Genomic DNA, 22,059 nt, shown 5'->3' on the forward strand with positions numbered 1-22,059 from the left:
GCTTGATGTTATCAGAAGATTTAAGTTTGAGTCATTCTGTTAAATATGAGATGGTAACTCATTGTGATCTTATTTGCATTTCTCTGATTACTAATGAGGTTGAGTACATTTTCATGTTTATTGACCATTTGCATATATCATTTCTTTGAAATGTCTATTCAGATCTTTGCCCTGTTTTCTATAAGGTTGTTTGTCTTTTCCTTATTGATTTATAGTTTTTCTAATATATATATTCTGAATATGAGTCCTTTGCTAGTCATATATACAGGATCTTCTGCCAATCGCTGGCTTGCCTTTTCATTTCCTAGAGGTATCCTATGAAAACCAGAAGTTTTTAATACAAATATTGTTTATGTTTGTCATCATTTCCTTTATGTTTAGTGCTTTTCATGTCCTGTTTAGGAAATTTTTGCCTACCTTAAGGTCATATGTATATTATATCATCTTCTAGAAGCTTTATTGATTTATCTTTCACATGTGGATCTACAATGGATCTAGAATGGAGGTTTATAGTCTCCACATGGATTTCCAATTGATCAACTCCTTTTATTACAAATAATCTCTTTCCACATTGTCCTACTTTTGTCATAAACGTATGGATCTTTTTAAAAACTCCTATTTTAGTCCATTAGTCTATGTGTCTACCCTTGTGCCTCTATCATACAGTTTTATTTACTGTAGCTTTATAATAAGCCTTCATGTCTAGAAGTATAAACAAGTCTCTTTGATCTTCGTGACTCCATATAATTTTGAAATTAGTTTGTCAATTTACACAGACACACACACACACACACAACCAGGATTTTAATTAGCATTATATTGGTTCCAGACAGTGTGCTATTGGTTCAGAGATAGAAAAAAAAAATCAACCAGTGAAAAGAGTAGAGGGTCTTGAAAGCACCTGGAAAGACAATTAGGGTGAAGAAAGAAGCAAACTAATATTAATGAGCCTCTCAATGTGCTACCAATTGTGCTTCTGAAAACCATATTGTCATTTCCATTTTGCAGAGGAGGAAAATGAGATAAGTAAGCAAATTGCATAAGCCAGCAAGTGAAAGAGGTGGTTTTTGTATCCAAGCACACTTAATTCTTGCTTTTAATTTTATGGCCTTTCTATCGTACTGGTCAGTCAGCAAAGGAAGGAGGAAAAATGGTCAAGAGTTACTTCCCCGAGCCTCTACCTTCTAACGCAGTGGTTCTTAAATGGAGGCAATTTTTTCTCCCCAGGTACATTTGCCAATGTCTGGGGACAATTTTTCTTGTCACAGCTGGAGGGAGGTATTACTGACACCTAGTGGGAAGAGGCCTGGGATGCAGCTAAATAGTCTACATTGCAAAGGACAGCAGCCCCCTTCCCCAGAAAAAAATCGTCCTGAACAAAATGTTAGGAGTGTTGAAGCTGAGAAACACTGCTGGGTTCCAATAAGGAACAATATACAGAGCTTCACTAACTGTCCAACTTAGTGCATTTCACACATCCTGCTGTGGCTGTGCCTTGACCTTTGGAATCCAGTTCCTCAAAGGCTAGATTTCTGTTCTTAAAGATAATGATACATATAATGGTTAATTTTATATGTCAACTTGGCTAGGTGATGGTACCCAGGTATTTGGGCAAACATTATTCTAGATGTTTTTGTGGAGGTATTTTTTTAGATGAGCTTAACATTTAAATCAATAGGCTTTGAGTAACACAAATTATCTTCTATAATGTGGGTGGGCCTCATCCAAGCAATTGAAGGCCTTAAGAGAAAAATGATTGACTTTCTGTGAGGAAGAGGGAATTCTGACAGCAGATTGTCTTTGGATTGGACCTGCAACATTAACTCTTCCCTGGGTCTTCAGCCCACTGGTCTACCTCCAGATTTTGCCAGCTTCCATGGTATCTTGTGGCAGTTCCTTAAAATCTCTCTCCTCTCTCTCTCTCTCTCTCTCTCTCACACACACACACACACACACACACACACACACCCTATTGATTCTATTTCCGTGATGCTATGGTCTGAATGTTTGTGTCTCCCCTGAATTCACATGTTGGAATCATAATGCCCAACGTAATGGTGTTAAAGGATGGGGTCTTTGGGAGGTGCTTAAGTCGTGAGGGTGGAACGCTCATGAGTGGGATTAGTACCTTATAAAAGAGGCTCCAGAGAAATCTCTAGCCCCTTCCATCATGTGAGGATACAATAAGTCAACAACACAGATGAGGACCCTCACCTGACCATGCTGGCACCCTCATCTTGAACTTCCAGCCTCTAGAACTGTGAGAAATAAATTTCTATTGCTTAAGCTACCCAGTTTGTGGTATTTTGTTATAGCAGCCCAAACAGACCAAGATAGCTGAAGCACCCTAATACAATACAGAATAGAGGTTAAGAATATTATCTAATGACTTACTGACATGTTTTTTTGTACTGTTCCCTTAACATCTCCATGTTTGGGAAGTGGGGACTCTACTGAGGAGGGGCTGCCAAAGGAGGTGGTTCCTGAATATATCTCTCCACCCCAACTTATTCAATAACTACGCATTGAGAACATGCCATGGCCCAGGTCCTATGCCCAAGTGTAGGGGTAAAGGAGATGCAAGACCTAGGATCCCTGCCCTCAAGGTGCTCACACCCTAGTGGGAGGGACATATCGCAAACACAAAATTGTTCTACAGGCTGATTAGTGCAGCCATAGCCCTGTCCATCAGGGGCAAAAGAAACCCAGAGAGGGGTATCCTAGCCAATGTGGCGACTGGGCTGAGTTTCCCAGAGAACTATAGACTTGAGCTGCAGCTTAAGAGAAGGACAGGCACCAGACAGGAAAGACAGGTGGAGGAAGAGGGCACATTGGTCATCAGGAATGGATGAGTCATGGTGTACACTGGGCGCTGTGAACCCCAGGATGACAGGCTGTTGATGTTCAGAATTAAACTCTATCCATCGGAACCTTCCCTGAGTTAGTCTCCCGAAAATACCTTATCCTCAATTTTCTTATGCCCAACTCTCAGGGCTATTGTAAGCAGGTAGATTAAGTTAATATGTGTCAAAATAATGTGTAAAGTGCAGAGCAAAATAACAATTAAGCTTTTGACTTTTCAAGGCAGTTAGTGACAGGGGAGAAACACAGACTCTAGCATTAGTGGATGGAGTTAGTTAAATCCATTGGTGACTTAACAGCTGAATTATCTCAGGGGAAAATTAGCATTTCAGGGTCTTATCTGTGAAGAAATAATAGCTAAAACATCTCCTTCGAGAGGAGAAAGTATGGTCTTTCTAAACTGTTACGCATTATGTAAATATTTGATGACTTTGTAATCTCTTTCTATTCCTTTTTTTTTCCTCAGGCCCTAAAATCTTAAGATAAATTAGATCCACCTTCACATGGGTTATAGAATCTGACTAACGTGTATTTGGTTTCAGTGCTTCAATCCTATGTATATTCATGAAAATCAGAGAGGAGAAAATTACTTCCTGCCTAATATATTCCAATGAGGATTTTGATAAGCAGGACAATCATTTAATTGGTACATTTCTATTTCTACTACTGTCAGGCTGGGACAAGAGGCTCCTTATGCAAATCAAGAAGACTGGGGAAATGGATGCTGATTTATGGATTACCAATGATAAGTCAACACATTTTTTCTGACCTTGGGAACTCAGCTCAAAGAGCAAGGTCAAAGACATCTGCTCCAAAATGAGACAACATAGAGAGGAGTAGGGCCAGGCCGAGCTAATGATACTCTAACCTATTTATTACTGTTATACACAAATATAATGAAATCTACTATTATACATTGCTATGAACTGAATTGTGTTTCCTCAAAATTCATGTCGAAGCCCTAATATCCAATGTGACTGTATTTAGAGACAGAGCTTTTGGGAGGTAATTAAGGTTAAATTAAATTATGAGGGTGGAGTCCTAATCAGACGGGATTCAGTGGCCTTATAAGAAGAGGAAGAAACCTCTCTCTCTCTCTCTCTCTTTTTCTTTATGCACACACCCCCAGGAAAAGCCATGTGAGCACACAGTGAGAAGGTAGGTGTCTGCAAGCCAGGAAGAGACCTCTCACCAGAACTTCATGAGGCTGGAACCCTGATCTTGATCTTCCAGCCTTCAGAACTATCAGAAAATAAATTTCCGTTGTTTTAACCACTCAGTCTATGGTATTTTCTTATGCTCTCTGTTATTCATGTATCCAGCAAACATATATTTTTGTGAACATCACCTGTGCTAAAAACTGTTCTAGCTCCTGGGTTATCAAAGGTTATTAGAAGCTGATTTTGCTTTCTAGAAATTCAGATTTTAGTGGAATGGGCAAACCTGACTGAATCATTACAAGCCAGCCTTATAATAGAAATAAAAGTAAAGAACATTGGTACACACGGGAGAACATATTTTAGTGTTCCTGGGAGGATCAGGGGGTGCTTATTTTAAGAGGTGACATTTGAGCTAAGATTTCAAAGATGTCTTGTAGGGTGATTAGGACATCCCAGGCAAAAGCAATAGCATGTGCAAAAGCTAGAGGGAAAATAGAAATTTTGAAGAAATTTAAAGTAGTTTTTATGTATAGAGCACCGTATGGTAAGGAAAAAAGTAGGAGAAAAGACAGGAAGAGTGAACAAGGAAGGGAATATTGTGCATTATCTAGTGATTTAGGCTCAGAAGTTTGGATTTTATCATGAAAAGTAAATTGGGACGTCTGAAGATTTTTTTCCTTCATGAATTTTAGGGTTCTGTTGCTAGGTGAATATATAATTGCTATGTCTTTCTGATAAATTGATACTTTTGCATTACAAAATGTCCTTCTTTGTGTCTAGTAATAATTACGGCCTCAAAGTATATTTTGCCTGATATGATGGCCACTTGAGCTCTCTTTTCATTATGGTTTCACCATATATTTTTCTCCATCCTTTTACCTTCAACCTATTTGTGTTTTTGAATCTGAAGGATAACTTTTGTAGATAGCATATAGTTGGATCATGTTTTTTTGTTTGTTTGTTTTTATTCTGTCAATCTCTGCCTTTTGAGTGTTTAATTTATTTACATATTATATCATTACTGATAAGGTAAGATTTACATCTGCTATTTTGCTGTTTGTTTTCTATATGTCTTATGCCTGTTTTGTTTATTCCTCCATTACTGCCTTATTTTGTGTTAAATAGATGTTTTGACTGTACCATTTTATTCTCTTGTTATTTATCTATTTATTTTTTACCAGATTTATTGAGCTGTTTTCTCAGTGATTGCCCTGGAGTTTATAATTAACATCTTAATTTAAAACAGTGTAATTCAGATGAAAAAGAATTTAATTTAAACAATATGCAAAACTTTGCTCCAATATAACTCTATTTCCTCCCCCTCGTTTGTGCTATTATTATCATACAAATGACATCTTTATACATGTTAAGCTCAACAACACATGTTTGTAATTATTGCTTAATGCAGCTAACTTTTAAATCAGAGTGAAGAAGAAACGAGTTACAAATAAAAATAAAATTTGTGCTAGGGTCTTCCATAATTATCTGTGTATTTACCTTTAACAATGTTCTTTATTTCATCACTTTACTTGACTTACTGTCTATCATCTTTTTATTTCAGCCTGAAAAACTCATCTTAGTATTTCTCATAGGGCAGGCCTTCTAGAGAGGAGTTCTTTCAGTTTTTGTTTATCTGGGAAAGTCTTAATTTTCCTTTATCTTTTGAAAGATGATTTTACTGGAAATAGAATTCTTAGTGGATATTCTTTTTCTTTCAGCACAATAAAAATGTCCTCTCACTGCTTTTTTGGCCATGATGGTTTCTGATAAGAAATCAGCTGTTAATCTTACGGAGGATGCCTTGTATGTGACAAGGTGCTTCTCTCTTGATGCTTTCAAGATTCTCTTTCTCTTTGTATTTTGCCGGTTTGACTATAATGTGTCTAGATGTGGATCTGTTTGAGTTTGTCCACTTGTGGTTTGTTGAATTTCTTGGATGTAGAAGTTAATATTTTGTGTCAAATTTGGGAAGTTTTCTGCCATTATTTCTTCAAATAATATTTCTCCCCCTGTCTTTCTCTTCTCCTTCTGGGGCTCCCATTACACACTATGCATATGCATGTATGATGGTGTCTCACGGGTCCTAAGGGACCCTTAGGTTCTGTTAATTTCTTTTATTTCTCACGCTGGAAAAATCTCATTTGACTAAGCTTCAAATTTACTAATTTTTTCTTCCAGCAGATCAAAGCAGAAGACTTTCCCCTACGGCATGAGAATTTGAACTCCATTTAGCTGTCCTGTTGTGTGCCCTTATACCCAATAAAGGTGAGAAAGTCAACTATGTTCCTAGGCAATGTTTATTATGGTAAAATATCTTCTGAATGGTAAATTGCACCTGAGCTGTTAACAACTATGCATACCTGATTGGCTTGAGGCCACGCTGAGTACAGTGCCTCTGGTAACTGGGCACATACTTGTGGTGACCCAGGAACCCACGCCTATGGAATTGTTATGAGATACTGGCTCCCACGGGACACGACATGCTGAACTCAGGCTCTCATGCCTGCTCAGTGTGGATCTTGCTTTCTGGCATCTGAATCATCATCTGAGGGAAGGGGGAGGCACTCAAAGAGACGCTCTTCTGCAAAGATTACTGCAATGCTGCACAACTGGCGATTTCTTGTTTCTTCCCTATATCTTTCTAAGTGAATCTGATGTCATGTATGGCCTAGGGTGGTGTTGCGAGTCTCAGTGTTTAATGACCTTAACAAGACAGCGTGGTGGCGTTTGCAGAAAGCCTTGTGATATGCTTTGTCATTTATGTAACTGGGAGGGATCCGCATTCTTACCTCTTGGTCTAAACTTGTGTTGTCACAACACTTGCAGACCATCTACAGTGCATCACGTTTTACTTTCCACACCAAGCTAACGTATCTTTTGAATATATACTCTGTAATCATATTATTTTCATTCCCATCTACTCTGAAGGTCAGCAATAATACAATCTTATATTTCTGTATTAGTGAAATTCCATTGTATTTGATGATCCTTCAGTGCTTTGAGAGTGTTCTCATGGTCATGACATCATCTTTTTCCTTAAATAACACTGAGTTGGCATCCTTGCTCTTATGTCATATTGGAAATTTTAGGTTCTAAGTTATTCAGCGGTTTGCTCAGGGAGACAGACAATTAATGGTAGATCCATGATCTGTAGCCAGGGCCCTCAGCTCTCAATTCAGTATGCTTTCCGCTGCCACACAAAGCAGAAGTTATTAGCCATGTCACAATGAGCCCCAGTGTCAAAGGAAGCCAGTCTAAACTGATTTTATTTTAGATCGTTATCAGAAAGTGAGACACTCGCCCACAGAGCCAACAGGAAAACTTGTCAGATCTTTTGAGGGCTCTTCAACCTTTCTGTGGAAAAAGGAAAGTCTACTTCCTCATTGCTTAATACGCATGTCACAGGTTTGGTGAGGGCCTTGTCACAACTGGCAAAATTCTTTTTCAGCTGAAAGCTGCTCATGCATATTCAAAAATGCAAATTAGAATGTGTGCCCTTAACTGGAAAGAAGTTAATAACCTGTAAGAGCTGCCTCTGGCTCTCCAACCCCTAATACTCTGGTGTCTTCATTAAGCAGGGGCAAGAGAGGGTGGTTTCTCAGGGAAACCAGTTTTGTCTTTTGACATGTGTGTACACATAACACTATGGTTTATATTTATGATAAAAAGGACACATTCTTCTTGGGCTTTTATTCTTCATCTGAAATTTAAAAGATTAAAGATAAACTTATATTCTTTAAATGGTAAGATCTTAGCATTAGGAATCATGTTTAAATACTCTTCTCGTTTTATCAGCTGAGGAAACTGTGTCCCAGAGAAGCAAAGCAGTTTTCCCAAGGTCACATAAAAATTGGGAATTTTTTAGCAAGTGTTTGCTTTTCTTTTCTATGATACATACTATAATCCCTTTCTCAATTGTTTTGTATTCTTGCTGTATTATTGTTCATTTTTAATATTTAAGAAACAGTACAACAAGGATTGATTATAAACCATTTACTGGGTCAGCTCTTCAGAACGCTGAGATGCAGAGGCTCGTAATTAGGTAAAGAGAACACAAGAAAGTTAACACAATGCATATATGTTAAGAATAACAGTGTGCATATTGTTCCTTTGGGGCGTATATATCCATATGGTTAGTTAATGGAATATCTGAACACTCTCCATTTGTTGAACACAGAGTATATAAATGCAATATGACAAATGCTCTGGGAGATAATAAACCTAAAGAGACATAGTCCCTGCCTGCCTAGAGCCTGTAATTTAATAAGAGCCTGCTTTTAATTTGATGTCATTGCACATCCAAATATATACACAAATACATACGGTCAAGACTATGGATGACCTAGTCCTACACTCTCTTTATATGTCCTATTACATTTTTTCCTTATTTCAGCCATTTTTCCCTATCTCAGCCATTCTGGCAGGTTATCCATCTCTGATCACAACACACCTTGTGAGACCGTGTAGAATAGTATGTAAGTTGGAGCCATAATGCTCCAGCTCTACTGCTTACTAATCAGGTGAGGTAAGTTACTATCTCTGTTCCTCTATTTTTTCATCCATAAAATGGATATGATAATATTACCTACCTCATAGAGTTTTGGTGAAGAATAAATGAGTTAGGGCATGCACATTTTAGAACTGTTTCAGGCCCAAAGTTAGCACTAAAACATTAGCTATTTGTACAAAGGAACAGACCACTGGTGCAACAACTTGGATGGGTCTCAAGAGATTTATGCTGAGTCCAAAAAAAAATTTCAAAAGGGTACATACTATATACTTCCATTTATATAGCGTTCTTGAAGTAACAAAATTATAGAAATGGAGAACAAATTAGTGGTTTCCAAGGGTTTAGGGATGGAGAGAAGTAATTGTGTCTATAAAATAGTAGTGTGAGGGATTCTTATGATAGAACTATTCTGTATCTTGATTATGGTGGTGGTCATACACCTCTACACATGGATAAAATTGCATATAGCTAAATACACAACATGCACATAAACAAATGAATGCATATAAAACTGGTTAAATCTGAATAAGATTGGTGGTTTATATAAATGTGAGATCATAGTTGTAATATTGTACGATAGCCATGTTAACATTGCAGGTAACTGGGTAAAGGATATAAGGGAATCTCTGTATTATTTCTTACATTAGGCTGGCCTTTACTGGCCTTGGTGCTTATAACTTAGAGATATCTTAAAGGTGTCTTCTGCCTTCTGAAGAGCCGTCCCTTGTAATAAGAGAATTTGAATGTCTTAGAGAGACCCAAATGCTGGCATTAAAACATAATAGATAAAAGACAGAGATAGACGATTTCAGTTTAATGTAAAGAATTATGTCCCTAAATTCAGAACCATCAAATAATTTCAGATACCATTCTGTATGGTGGTGAGTTCCTTGGCCCTGTTTGTATGCAGGAAGAAACAGGAGGTGTGGGAAGTGCCTTAGAGGGAGTTTGCTGGTGGATAAAACTAGGGACCATTTAAGGAACCTTCAATTTAGGGTTCTATGACTCCATTTTGCCCAGAAAGGAGAACCTTTTAGCTTATTAATACAAAGTAGGAATTTATCACATTAAAACATTAGCCAATGTCACCAAGCAAAGAAGTGAAACCAGATAGAAAGGGCATGAGGGATATATAATTTTGGATGTATTTATTTAGCACCTAGCCACCCTTTGCTTGGCCTAAGAGGAGATGGGAAAGATACATAAAATATGGACCATGCTCACCCAGAGTTTATAATCTGCTTGGAGAGGAGAGCCACATGTAGAAGAAACATGTGCACAACAGTAAGGAGATGTAAAATGCTATTTTATGGAAAGAGAATTACTTGTAAATTATTAATTTACAAGTATCACCTTCCTTCCTCTTTAACTATTCATATTTTCTTCCACTGATCTTTTGAGGAAGTTTTCATTTTGCCAGATATGATCTTAAGACCTGAACATTCATGTATAGGTTTTTGTATGAATATACATTTTTGTTTCTTAATTATGCAAAATCGAGAGAGGGATTCAAAGGTTAAATATAAAGTAGAAAGAAGGCTGCGCCTGATTTGGCCCCCAGCTCCTCCTCTTGAGCATCTTGTAGACCATTGTGAGGACTTTGGCTTTGAGTAAGGTCGGGGCCTGGGAGGGTTTTTTTTCTTTTTTTAAAAAATTATTTATTTATTTTTTAATTTTATGGCTGTGTTGGGTCTTCGTTTCTGTGCGAGGGCTTTCTCTAGTTGCAGCAAGCGGGGGCCACTCTTCATCGCGGTGCGCGGGCCTCTCACTATCGCGGCCTCTCTTGTTGCGGAGCACAGGCTCCAGACACGCAGGCTCAGTAGCTGTGGCTCACGGGCCTAGTCGCTCCGCGGCATGTGGGATCTTCCCAGACCAGGGCTCGAACCCGTGTCCCCTGCATTGGCAGGCGGATTCTCAACCACTGCACCACCAGGGAAGCCCACTGGGAGGGTTTTGAGCAGAGGAATGACACAGAAGACTCTGGCTGCTGTCCTGGAGAAAAGACATGAGAGGATGGAAAAGACACAGGGCGATCAAGGAGGAAGGTACTGCAATAATCCAGATGAGAGGTGACGTGGCTCTTACCAGAGCATGTGTGGTGGCAAGAAGGAGTTAGATGGGATGTTTCTGAAGGTAGAACTGAAGGATTTGCCTATGGATTGGATGTGGTGTTTTAAAGAAAGTGAAATGCCGAGGCCGAAACCAAGGTGTTTGGACTGAACAATGGGAAAACTGAGTTGCCTTTTAACTGAGGTAGGAAAGATGATGGGGGAGCAGATTTTGGAGGAATCAGGAGTTTGCTTTGAGGGGGCAGTTGATTATAGGGCTTCAGAGTCCAGGGGAGAGGTTCAGCTGCAGATAACAATTTGACATCTGTCAATGCAAGAGGCATTGAAAGCCTTGGCATTGGCTGAGATCACCAAGGGGATGAGTGTAGACAGGAAGGGCAGCGTTCTGAAGACTAAACTCTGGGACACTTCAAAGGTTAAGGCTTTGGGAGGCGAGGAAGAGCCAGCAAAGGAGACCGAGAAGGAGCTATGAATAATACAGAAAAAGATGCAAGAGAGAAGGTATTTCAGAAGCCAGCTAGAGGGGAACAGAGAAAGGAAGTGATGGCTGGAGGCATATGTAGGTCAAGAATAGGTTTTTAAAATGTTCAGTGATTGACACTGTGAAAGTGTATTTACATGGTTATGGGGATGCTCCAATAGAACAAGAACATTGACGGTACAGGGAAGGGGGCAATTGCTGGAAATATATCCTTAGAATGGATGACAGAGGCAGCTACCTAGTTCATAAGTAGATGGTTGATTTAAGATAGACGCACAGGCAGTACATTTATAATAAAGGCAGAGTATATGGGTACAAATGCAACCAGGTTGTATATAAAGTGATGGTAGAGTGAAGAGACTAGTTTCTGCTTGTTTTCAATTTCTCAGGGAAATAGGAAGCAAGGCCATCAGGTGAGAGGCCTTATGCAGGAGGAGGAGATCTTGCAGATCAGAGGATAGAGAAGGTGTGAAATAGTTATAAAGATAAATGGGAAATGAAGCACCTACAGGGAGATGTAATAGGATCCCTGTTAGGACTTATGAGCCCACTTGAGGAGAGTGACCTTAGAATTTATAAAGTGATTTTTAAATCTGCATATTTATATGTTTTTCTTATCATAATCAGCTTAGCTGGATCAGGAACCAGGCAAGTGGAGAGTCATTTAACAAAGGTGGGGTGGTGTTTTTCCAGGTGAGTTTTGTAAAAGAGCAAAGAAGCAAAGGAGCTGAGAATGTGCTAATAGTGATTTTCATGATGGACCAGGAATTTAAGCTGAAACAGAAAGAAGTGAGGATGCAGGTAGGAGTAAAAGACAGTGAATAAAATGGTAACAACATGAGTTGTAGATCCTAATGGGGTCAAAGGATTTCCTTCCTTTCCTTTCCTTTCCTTTCCTTTCCCTTCCCTTCCCTGCCCTTCCCTGCCTTACCCTGCCTTTTCTTTCCTCCCCTCCCCTTCTCTCCCTCTTTCCTCCATCCTTCCTTCCTATTCTTCCTTAACCTTCCTCCATGTCTTTGCAGGGGACTTAGCAACTTTTACCTCTTTGTTCCTACAACATGAAGGGTGAGGTGGGAGCCATCTTGGTGGCTTAATAGTTAATTGTTATCAGGGTTTTTTTTTCTTTTAACATAAATTGCTTGAGCAGATTGCTAAATTTTAGGGCAAATTATCTAGAAATGTGATGGAGGGCAAAGCAAGTTTTGGTGAGGGGCAGAAGTGAATCCCTCTGGTCTTCCATTCTATCAATCATACAACAAATATCTATTGAATTTCTACTCTGTGCCTTCATGTATGGGAATGTAAAAATGAATAAAATAAGATCTCTGCTCTCAGCTACCTCACGTTGTGATAGGGAAAACAGACTACACGGTAGAGAGTGGAATACGCCATTAGTGGACATAGTAATGTGCTTACCATGTACTGGGCATTCTTCTAAATGCTTTACTTGAATTAACTCATGTAACACAATCATCTCTTTCCATAGGTTCTGTGAACATTTCAATTTTACACAGACGGAAAAAGAAAAAAGTTAAGTAACTTGCTAGAGATCACACAATTAGTAACTGACAGAGCTGGGAATTAAATCTCAGCACTCTGACTCCAGAACTTCCACTCTTCACAAAAGGTCCTTTTTCAAAGGGGAAAGTTCTGTTGATGGAAAGTGTGAAGGGCAGACTTCTTCAGAAACTGTCACAAATTAGCAAATTTGAAAAGAACAGTATTGCCCTTGTTGACCTGCTGATCAATGTCAAAGGATAGGACGGTCTGTAGGACACTGACTTTCTGTTTCCTGCTTTATATCATTTTGCAGAAGGCACAGTGGAGCCCAATACAACCCAGCCTGATTTAGTTTAAGGCATTTTAATTTCACACATACATTGAGCTCTTCAAATATGCTGTGTATTGGGCTGGGTTTCATGAATAGGACAGGTAATACTATTCTCAGTCTTGCCAGGAAAAAAAAAATCAGAAGATTACTATACAGTATGAAAGTGTCATGATAGGGATAATTCTGGGCTTAGAAAACATACAGCAGGGACAGTTAATTCACCTTGAGGGTAGGGGTCTTTGGGAAAGTATCCTTCTTGATTAATGAGTAAGACTTCAAAGGAAGAAGAGGACATACACTAAGATGTATGTCCAGAAGTCATATTCTAAGAGAGCACTGAGGATTTGGGAAAACTTCAGTTAGTTCAGTGAGGCTTTAGATTTGGATTTTTAAGGACAGAGAGCCAGGAAAAGAGGTTGAGAGTTAAGTAATAGAAAATACAGGATTTCTGATTCTCAATATGTGATATAATCTCATTGGCTCACTTTTAACAATAGGGATTTAAAGGAGAACATAGAAAGCATGCATACTACGTTACCTAAAGCTGGTAGGAACATGCTAAGGGATACTAGAAACCTCTTAACAGACTGGAAAGATTTTTCATGCTCTGCAAGATGAACTCTAATAGGGATAAACAAAAAGTCTCGCTGAATTAGAATCTAAGCAGTCAATTGCAGCAACAACTGTAGCGGAGTCTCGGTATGTATGTGTACTTACAAACATGCATGTGCACACATGCAGAAAGACCTGACATTTTATTTGTCCATAAGGAGTCAAATGTGTGATGTGGTGCTTAAAAAAGCTAATGCCATCTCAGGCTACAAAGATAGATGGTGGTCAAATTCATGGATGCTGTATGATGGAAAGAAAGTAACAAAGTCTTAGGAGTCAGAAAGACCTGGTTCCACCACCTATCGCTGTGTGGTCTTGGATGCATTCTGCAGCCTCCGTTTAACCATCTATAAAATAGTCTGATTGATGACTATTCACTCACTTGAAGATTAAATAGGAGCCTATGTAAAGTGCCTAATATGGTGCCTGACATATTAGTGGTCAAGAAATGTTAATTTTCTTCTCTCCATTAACCTCATTCTCAAATTGACACTGAGCAAATTCAATCAGAACATCAGCAAAGAAAATTAGGAATAATCCAGAGTAAGAAAATGTAAATGATCAGAAAGGGGTCCGGACTTAGCATGCTTTCTTCATTTTGTTAAAGAGAAGACAAACAAACATACATGAGTCTGATAAATGTGTATGTTTTTCAAGGACTTTCATGTGGAAGGGAGGACAAATTTATTTAAAATCGCTTTAGAAGGCAGAACAAAGATCACTCACCCCCTGTTCTCCTTTCAGCCTCTTAACCCCTGATTATCCTTCAGATCATAGTTTAAATGTAATTTCTTTCCAGTCGGACTTTCTTTACTACTGTATTTTTTTTTTAATTATTTATTTATTTACTTTTTGGCTGCGTTGGGTCTTCGTTGCGGTGCACAGGCTTCTCATTGCAGTGGCTTCTCTTGTTGCAGAGTACAGGCTCTAAAGCACAGGCTCAGTAGTTGTGGCGCATGGGCTTAGTTGCTCCGCGGCATTTGGGATCTTCCCGGACCGGGGATGGAACCCGTGTCCCCTGCATTGGCAGGTGGACTCTTAACCACTGAGCCACCAGGGAAGTCCCCTGCTGTATTTTAAAAGAGCATCCCTGTAGTTGATTATTATCTTTGTCTGATTACATGACTGATGTTCATCTCCTTACTCAATTTTCAGCCCCATAAATGCTGGGATCATGCCTATTTTCCAAATGATTATATGCCCAGCCCTTGGCATGGCACCAGATACGTGGAAGCCCCTCAAATATTTGTTGAATATAATTCCTGCCCTCAAGCTTTACAGTCCTGTGGGTAGGACACCACAGGAAACATTGATACAGCAAAGGCGCTGCAACCTCAGGATAGGTAGAGGAGACAGCCCCCAGCCAAATACTAGTTATCTTGAGCAGCAGAAGCTAAATCATTAAACTAGAGTAATTGATGCCCTCTCATCCAATGGTCCAGCTCTCCACTTCCAGTGCTGGGTACTTAATAGAGTCTCCATCTGAACATGTGGCCATATTGCTGATAGTTAATGGAGAGAAATGACTTTGCCCATCTGAGGACATTTACAGAGTTAATAAAGTGGAAAATATCAAAGTGGAACAAGGTCACAGCCCAGGAGAGGCAGCTACAGCAGGCACCGGAGGACAAGGGGCCTCTTTTGATCGGGAGGACATCTTAGTCATGCAAATTAATGAAAAGGAAGCAAGATGGGTTACCTCGGTGATGAGCAAAGATGACAAGGGACTGGAGACATATGGCAAAGGAGGAAATGCAAAGTTATGTCAGCGTGCAGTGATTCATAACTAACAGCAAGAGGTCTGCAAAGGCAGATTGAAGGCATCCAGGGTGTTATGTAATCATGCCCCAGTGATGCGTGAAGGCATTGAGCATTCTAATGTGCGTGGTCTGACATGCCTGCTCTGTCTAAGAAGCCCAGGGTTCTGTGGCCCTGGAGATACAGTTAACACAGCTAAAGAAACATTTATTTATTTATTTATTTTTAATTTTTATTGGAGTATAGTTGCTTTACAATGTTGTGTTAGTTTCTACTGCACAGCAAAGTGAATCACCTATATGTATATATATATATCCCCTCTTTCTTGGATTTCCTTCCCATTTAGGTTACCACAGAGCATTGAGTAGAGTTCCCTGTGCTATAGAGTAGATTCTCATTAGTTATCTATTTTATACATAGTATCACTAGTGTATATATGTCAATTCCAGTCATTTTTAAATGAATTTTCTTAGTGCTCTGAGCCAATTTTCGTTAAATCTCTTTAATACCTCTAGAAGCCATTCCCATTTCCATCCATGCTCATTCATCCATTCATTTATTAATTTATTTATTCAACAAATTATTCAGTGCCTAGTTTGTGTGAGCCTCTAGGCCAGGTGGTGTGTTACCCCCTACTGCCGCTATACATGTTCAGGTAACAGTCATTTCTCTATGGGATTATCACAAGAGTCTTCAAGTTGATCCTCCATCTCAAGTCTTGTCCATGTCTAATCCTTTCTCCACTCTTCAGCCAGGATGATTATTCTAAATTGTGATGCTGAAGATGTTTATCCCACATTGTATCGTATACTCCTTTCATCTTCTGTACACAGCACCCACCCACCTGCTCATCTTCTGCCTCATCAACATTTTTGACAATGTTCCATTTGAGAGTTACTATTTATAAGTTATCCTTCCTGCTGTGATTCAATTGACTGGTCAAGGGGTGGTCTTATCACCTGTCTGGGCCAATCAGACTCCCTGGTCATAGTGATTGGTTCAGATTTAGGCATATGCCACAAGATGAGCCAATCAGAGCAATTTTCTGAGACATACCTAGAGCTAGGGCAGAGGCAGGATTCAAGGGGCAGAGGCTCTTGGTGTGAATTTTCTATTGGTGTATAACAAATTACCACAAACTTAGTGGCTTAAACGACAATGATTCATTAGCTCGCACTTGTGTAGGTGAGAAGTCTGGCGTGGTGTGGCTGATTTCTCTGCTCGGGCTGAATAAGGCTGAAATCACAAGGCTGAAATAAAGCTGTTTGCTGGGCTGAGTTCTTATCTGAAGGCTCCGGGGAAAATCCACTTCCAAGTACATTCTTCTCGGCAGAACCTAGTCCCGTACAGTTGTAGGACTGAGGTCCGAGTTTCTGTGCTGGTTGTCACCTAGGGGCTGCTCTGAGCTCCTAGAGGCTGCTCGCTTTCCTTGGCGTGTGGCCCCCTCCACCTGCAAAACAGCAACAGCATACTAAACCCTTCTCATGCTTTGAATCTCTGACTTTCTCTTCTGTCAACAGCTGGAGGAAATTTTCTGCTTTTAAAGAGCTCATGTAATTAGGTCAGGCCCGCTTGTATATCTCCCTATCTTAAGATCAACTGTGCTAACATGAACTTACGGAATCTTTGAATTCCGCCTACCATAATCTCCTCCTTCATTGTACAGCTTTCTACAGCTGTGAGGGTGGGGCTTTAAGTGAGCATGTCTCCACCATGTGACGAAATGTGTCTACCAAGGAAGAGAAGAAAACCAACAGGCAAAAAGATGAGAGGAAGTAAGTAGAGCTTTATAGCCACTTCATGATTTTGATCTCCGTGAAGCCTCTCTATCCGGCTGCCCTCCCAGTTATGTGCACCAGTCACTTCTACGAACCACTCTGAGTTGGGTTACTGTCACTTGAAAAAAAAAAAGAACCTTACGAAGAAACACGTCAGAAACCCACAGAGTCTTCATGGTTCTTGGGACAAGGACCAAATACTGCATATACAGGGCCATTTGGGATCTGGTCCCTGAACACCTCTCCACCCTCATCTCTCACTACCTACTCCTTACATACCCACATGTGCACACACAAACACACACACACAACTCACTCTCTCATGCACACGTCGTGAGCACACACAGAGCTACTGGGCTGTAATCACGTTGAATGCCACGCATTTCCTTGAAGGTGCCTGATTTCTCTTCCATAGGCTTTATGTTTTGCCTGAAGAGCTCTTCCAACCCCATTCCACCAAACTGACGCCCATTTGTTGTTTTGCTCTCAACTAAGAGATCAGTTTCACTGAGAAGCTTTCCTTGATCCCCCAAGAAATGTTTCGGTACCTTCTCCAGGCTTCCCACAACACCATGTACTTTCTCTATAATGTCACACAGCATTGTGACTGCAGATTTCTTTCCTGTTTCTTTGAATAAATTTGAGAATGCATGAAGGAAGGGCACTGTCTCATTTACAGTTATATCCCTTGAAGTTAACCCAGTGCCTAGTACATAGTGATCACTGAATACATGTTTGTGGAATAAAATAATCTGGTTATCGTGCAGCTAGCATCTAATGAAAAATAAAAATGTCACCAATTTAGGACAATGCAGATCAGATTTTACCCGGAACTCCCCTGCTATGTCCTACCTTGGATTACTTTTCTTACAGTTTTCTGCTGTTCTTTACTTCTTGCCTGAACCTATGACTATGGGCTTAAAAATTCTTTGGGATCTGAAAACAAAGGCTATTCTTCTTTTACTGACCTCTTTGTTTTTGCCTTTTTGGTTAGGACCAGCTCTGGCTTCTCTGGCAAGCCTCAGCAACAACACAGCTGGTCTCTCTGATTTGAAGACCCAACCTTGGGCTGATTCACATGGCTGCCAGCCTGCCAGATTGGACTTGGCTCTGGCGATGAGGAAGCAGGCATCAGCTGTCAGCCCTGTCATCTCTGGTCCCTTTCAACTAGGATCAATAATTTTTTCCTTCCCCATGTTTGCTTCCAATTAATTTCTAGCCAGTTCTCACCAGGACAGCAGTACATTATCAGCCTTAGTCCATTGATGAATGAAGTCTGGAACAAGTATTTTTCCTGAAAGCTTGATATCCAATGAACCTGAGACGAATTCAAGTGCATGTCAAACTACAGCTTCACCCTACTCGGTTGTTATTAACTAGACTCTTACAAAAGAATGCGGCTCATTGGTTTGCCATTGCACCGTTATACCCTATTACTAACATATGGCAACTTCACTTATATGTGTTTCCTGCCAGGCCCCTGACAGCACGTGAATTTGTTGCTGGGCCATTTTCACACCTCCGAGCAGTAGGATCTAATCCTACTCCTTATGGCCGTGTTCTCTGGACAGGTCTTGCTGATAACAAAGATTTGTACAACTGATAACCTCCTCACTCCACTGGAAATTGACATCGACTTATAGAAAACCTTGGATCGCAGGATCTTCTTGGGTGCTATGTATTAGGCTTATAGGTAGCTCTTCACCCCTGCCCCTTCTCTCCCCTACCAAAGTTTCATATATGTTGACTACCTTCCTGCCTGTATCAAATTTTGTTCCCCTCCATTCCTAGTGGGAAAGTAGTTGTCGACTCAGAATATCTCACATAGAAACTCAAATAAGTTGTGACACTGATTATATTGTTACTATTGGTCAAGTAACTTTCTCTTAACTTCAGTTTTCCCATAAATAAAATTAACATGCTGAAACCCAAGAATCTCTTATGACCCTGCTGGTCTCTAATTCCTAAATTCTACCTGAATCCTGCCCTTCAATTTCCTTAGGTTAGTTTTGTCATCCATTTTCTACTTTCTTCAATAGACTGCTTTACTTCCAATCTTACTTCTTTTCACATAAATGATTTTAGGCTTAAATGACTGCATACCACTTCTGCCTCATTTCACAGGGTTGAGTATGTACTGCACTGTCTTATCTTTCTAACAGTCTCTATTTTGGTATTTAATTTCTTGTTAATCAGTGGTTCATTTGGAAGTTTTCATGTGTGCGTATGTGTGTTTTACTTCTCTAAAAAGTACTTTTAATGAAACTAAAAGCTGACTCTTTGAAAAGATCAATAAAATTGATGAGCCTCTAGCCAGGCTGAGCAAGAAAAAAGAGAGAAGAAACAAATGACTAATATCAGAAATGAAAAAGGGGTTATCACTGATGCTATGGACATTAAAAGGATTATAAAGGAATATTATGAACACTCTGCCCTCAAATTTGATAATGTAGGTGACATGAATCGATCCCTTGAAAGATTCAACTACCAAACTCACACAAAGAAAAATAGATAATCTGAATAGGCCTTTATCAATTAAAGAAATCAAATCAGTAATCAATAAGATTAAAAAATAAAACACATGGTATTATGGTCTGAATGTCTTTGTCCACCAAACTCATATGTTGAAATCCTAACCCCAAGGTCATAGTATTAGGAGGTGGGGCCTTTAGGAGGTGATGAGGTCATGAGCTCAGCGTCCTCTTGAATAGTCAGTGTTTTTACAAAAGAGACCCCGGAGAGATTCCTCACCCTTTTTGCCATGTAAGAAGACAGCAAAAAGATGCTATCTATGAAACAGGAAATGATGTTGCTAGTCACACTGTATACACATCCCTGAAAGTTTTCCATTATTGTCCATCTTAGGGCCAGTCACAGACCTGTGAGTAGAGTACTCTGTCTCACTCTCTGACGTTCTCCTGCTGTTGAAAACTGCATGCCTCCTCTTTTCTTGTAGTCTCACTCTAGCACCTTCATCTCTAATCCTTCAAAGTCCCCTGCTGCATGTATAATGAGGCACTCACTAGGTCAGTTAGGGCTAAGACATGGGGTTACATTAGAAGGTCTACTAGGGTAATGAGCACCCAGTCAATGGATGTCCCAACAACAATTTCTTTAAAGGTTGAAGAACTTGGACTGATGGAGCAGGATATGTTGTGAAGGCTTTGGTTCCTATTGCTCTTGACTCTTCCTCTGCTTGGTTAAAGGCACCCTGATATTAATCTGATAACGCACAGTTAAATCATTAATAGCTTGGATACCTTGGAATAAGCTTTACAAACTTTACATAGTACCCACCCTATTTCCAGAAGGAGGCCAACTCAACAGTGCAAATATCCTTGCTCACCCCCCACATTTGGTTACCATGTCCCTAACATACAATTAAAACTGACATTAATCAGAAGGTACATTCAGACTTGATTTTCCCAAGAACTCCCTCTTCATAGTCTCCAAAGACAAGGTAATGCTTCCAAATAGTTTGTGTTTCAACCATTTTTGCTATTAATTGCTGAAAGATGGCAGGAAACCTTGAGAAATTTTGAGACATTGCTTCAAAGTGATATACCTCCTGTGGGATGTAAAATACTATTCTCCTCTGCTTCCTTTTAGCCAGAGATATTTAAAAATAACTATTCTACAAAGGCTGCCCTCCAGAATCTTGGCTCTCTCATCAATAGAGAGCAAGAATTTTGGCTGTTTTATTCTGTATTGAATTCTCAGTGCCTGAAACAGTTCCTAGAACAGTCACCGGAGATAAGGCAGAGAAGCTACTAGGTGATGTATAAATAGTTGTTAAGTGGACTGACTAATGAATGAACTGCTCTCTCTCGGAAACACTTAGTAAACTGTGTGGTCGGTGCTCAGCTATCCAGATTATAATGGTTATCCACACGCGTATTAAGTTTCCAAGAGGTGGGACACAGGGACTATGGAACTGAGAGTTTCTGCAATTAATCACCATTCAAATGCTTTTGCAAGTCCTTGACTTTAAAAGGGGAAGGTTTTCTAGATCTTTCCCTGTAAGATCAAGAACCACGCGCTTCTACTGAATGTTGTTCACATTTCCTCATGGGGACAGAGGATACTACTCCTGTTTGAGACTTTCTTTTTCCATTCTTCTATTCTTCAGATATCAGGGAACCTCATAAATTAAAATTCTCAGGATCTAATTTGAAGGTGGGCTCATGGATTAAAATCCCTGAGAAAAGGCAGGGGTTTGTTGGTTTTCCTCAGCTTAGTATTTCTCTTTGGGGAGAATTTGATGCTGAAAGCTTGGCTTCTGTGTACCGGTGCTGAATCAAATCTCAGGGACAGAGTTTTGGGTGAAGTAGAAATGAACAGCTTTATTGCTTTGTCAGGCAAAAGGGGACACAGCAGGCTCCTGCCCTGAAAAACTATGTGTCCCAACCTGGGAGGATTTGGTGAGGAGTTTTATAGCAATCGGTTTAAGGGCAGGGTTGAGGATAAGATTAGAGTGTGAGCAGGGCCTGCAGGGCCTGCAGTCCTTTAATCTGGCCTCAGGTGGTCTCTGGATAAACTTCTCTAGTTCTCGAGGCTATCAAACCGTGACCTTCTCTCTGGAATGAGGATTACTTCATCTTCCATTTATTGGGGGTTTTAGTTCTACAAAGAGCTCAAAGATATTGTTATGTGTATCCCTTGAGGCGGAACCGGGGCTCTGCCCCAAGGCTTCGTTATTGTGTTTTGGCAGCCCCTCCCTTGTCTTTGTATCCCCTCCCTTCCCTGACTAGCAATGGTTTGAATCTGCCCTTTGGAACTCAAGGAAGGTCATGGAGGCTGCAAGAAACGGGGGACACAGAAAGGCCTCCGTGCCCAGGAACCCCCCCAGGGTCCTGCTCGGTTTCAGCTTCTGCACACCGGACAAAATGAGTACAACCTCTGGGTCCTCTGAGCCCTGATGCTGCTGACGGTACTGCGCTAGCATCTTAAAAGTAGGAGTTTATCCCAATAAGTGCCTCCATCCTCTATATGCTTCCT

Source organism: Balaenoptera ricei, chromosome 17 (assembly GCF_028023285.1).
Source record: "Balaenoptera ricei isolate mBalRic1 chromosome 17, mBalRic1.hap2, whole genome shotgun sequence".
Classification (NCBI taxonomy): Eukaryota; Metazoa; Chordata; class Mammalia; order Artiodactyla; family Balaenopteridae; genus Balaenoptera; species Balaenoptera ricei.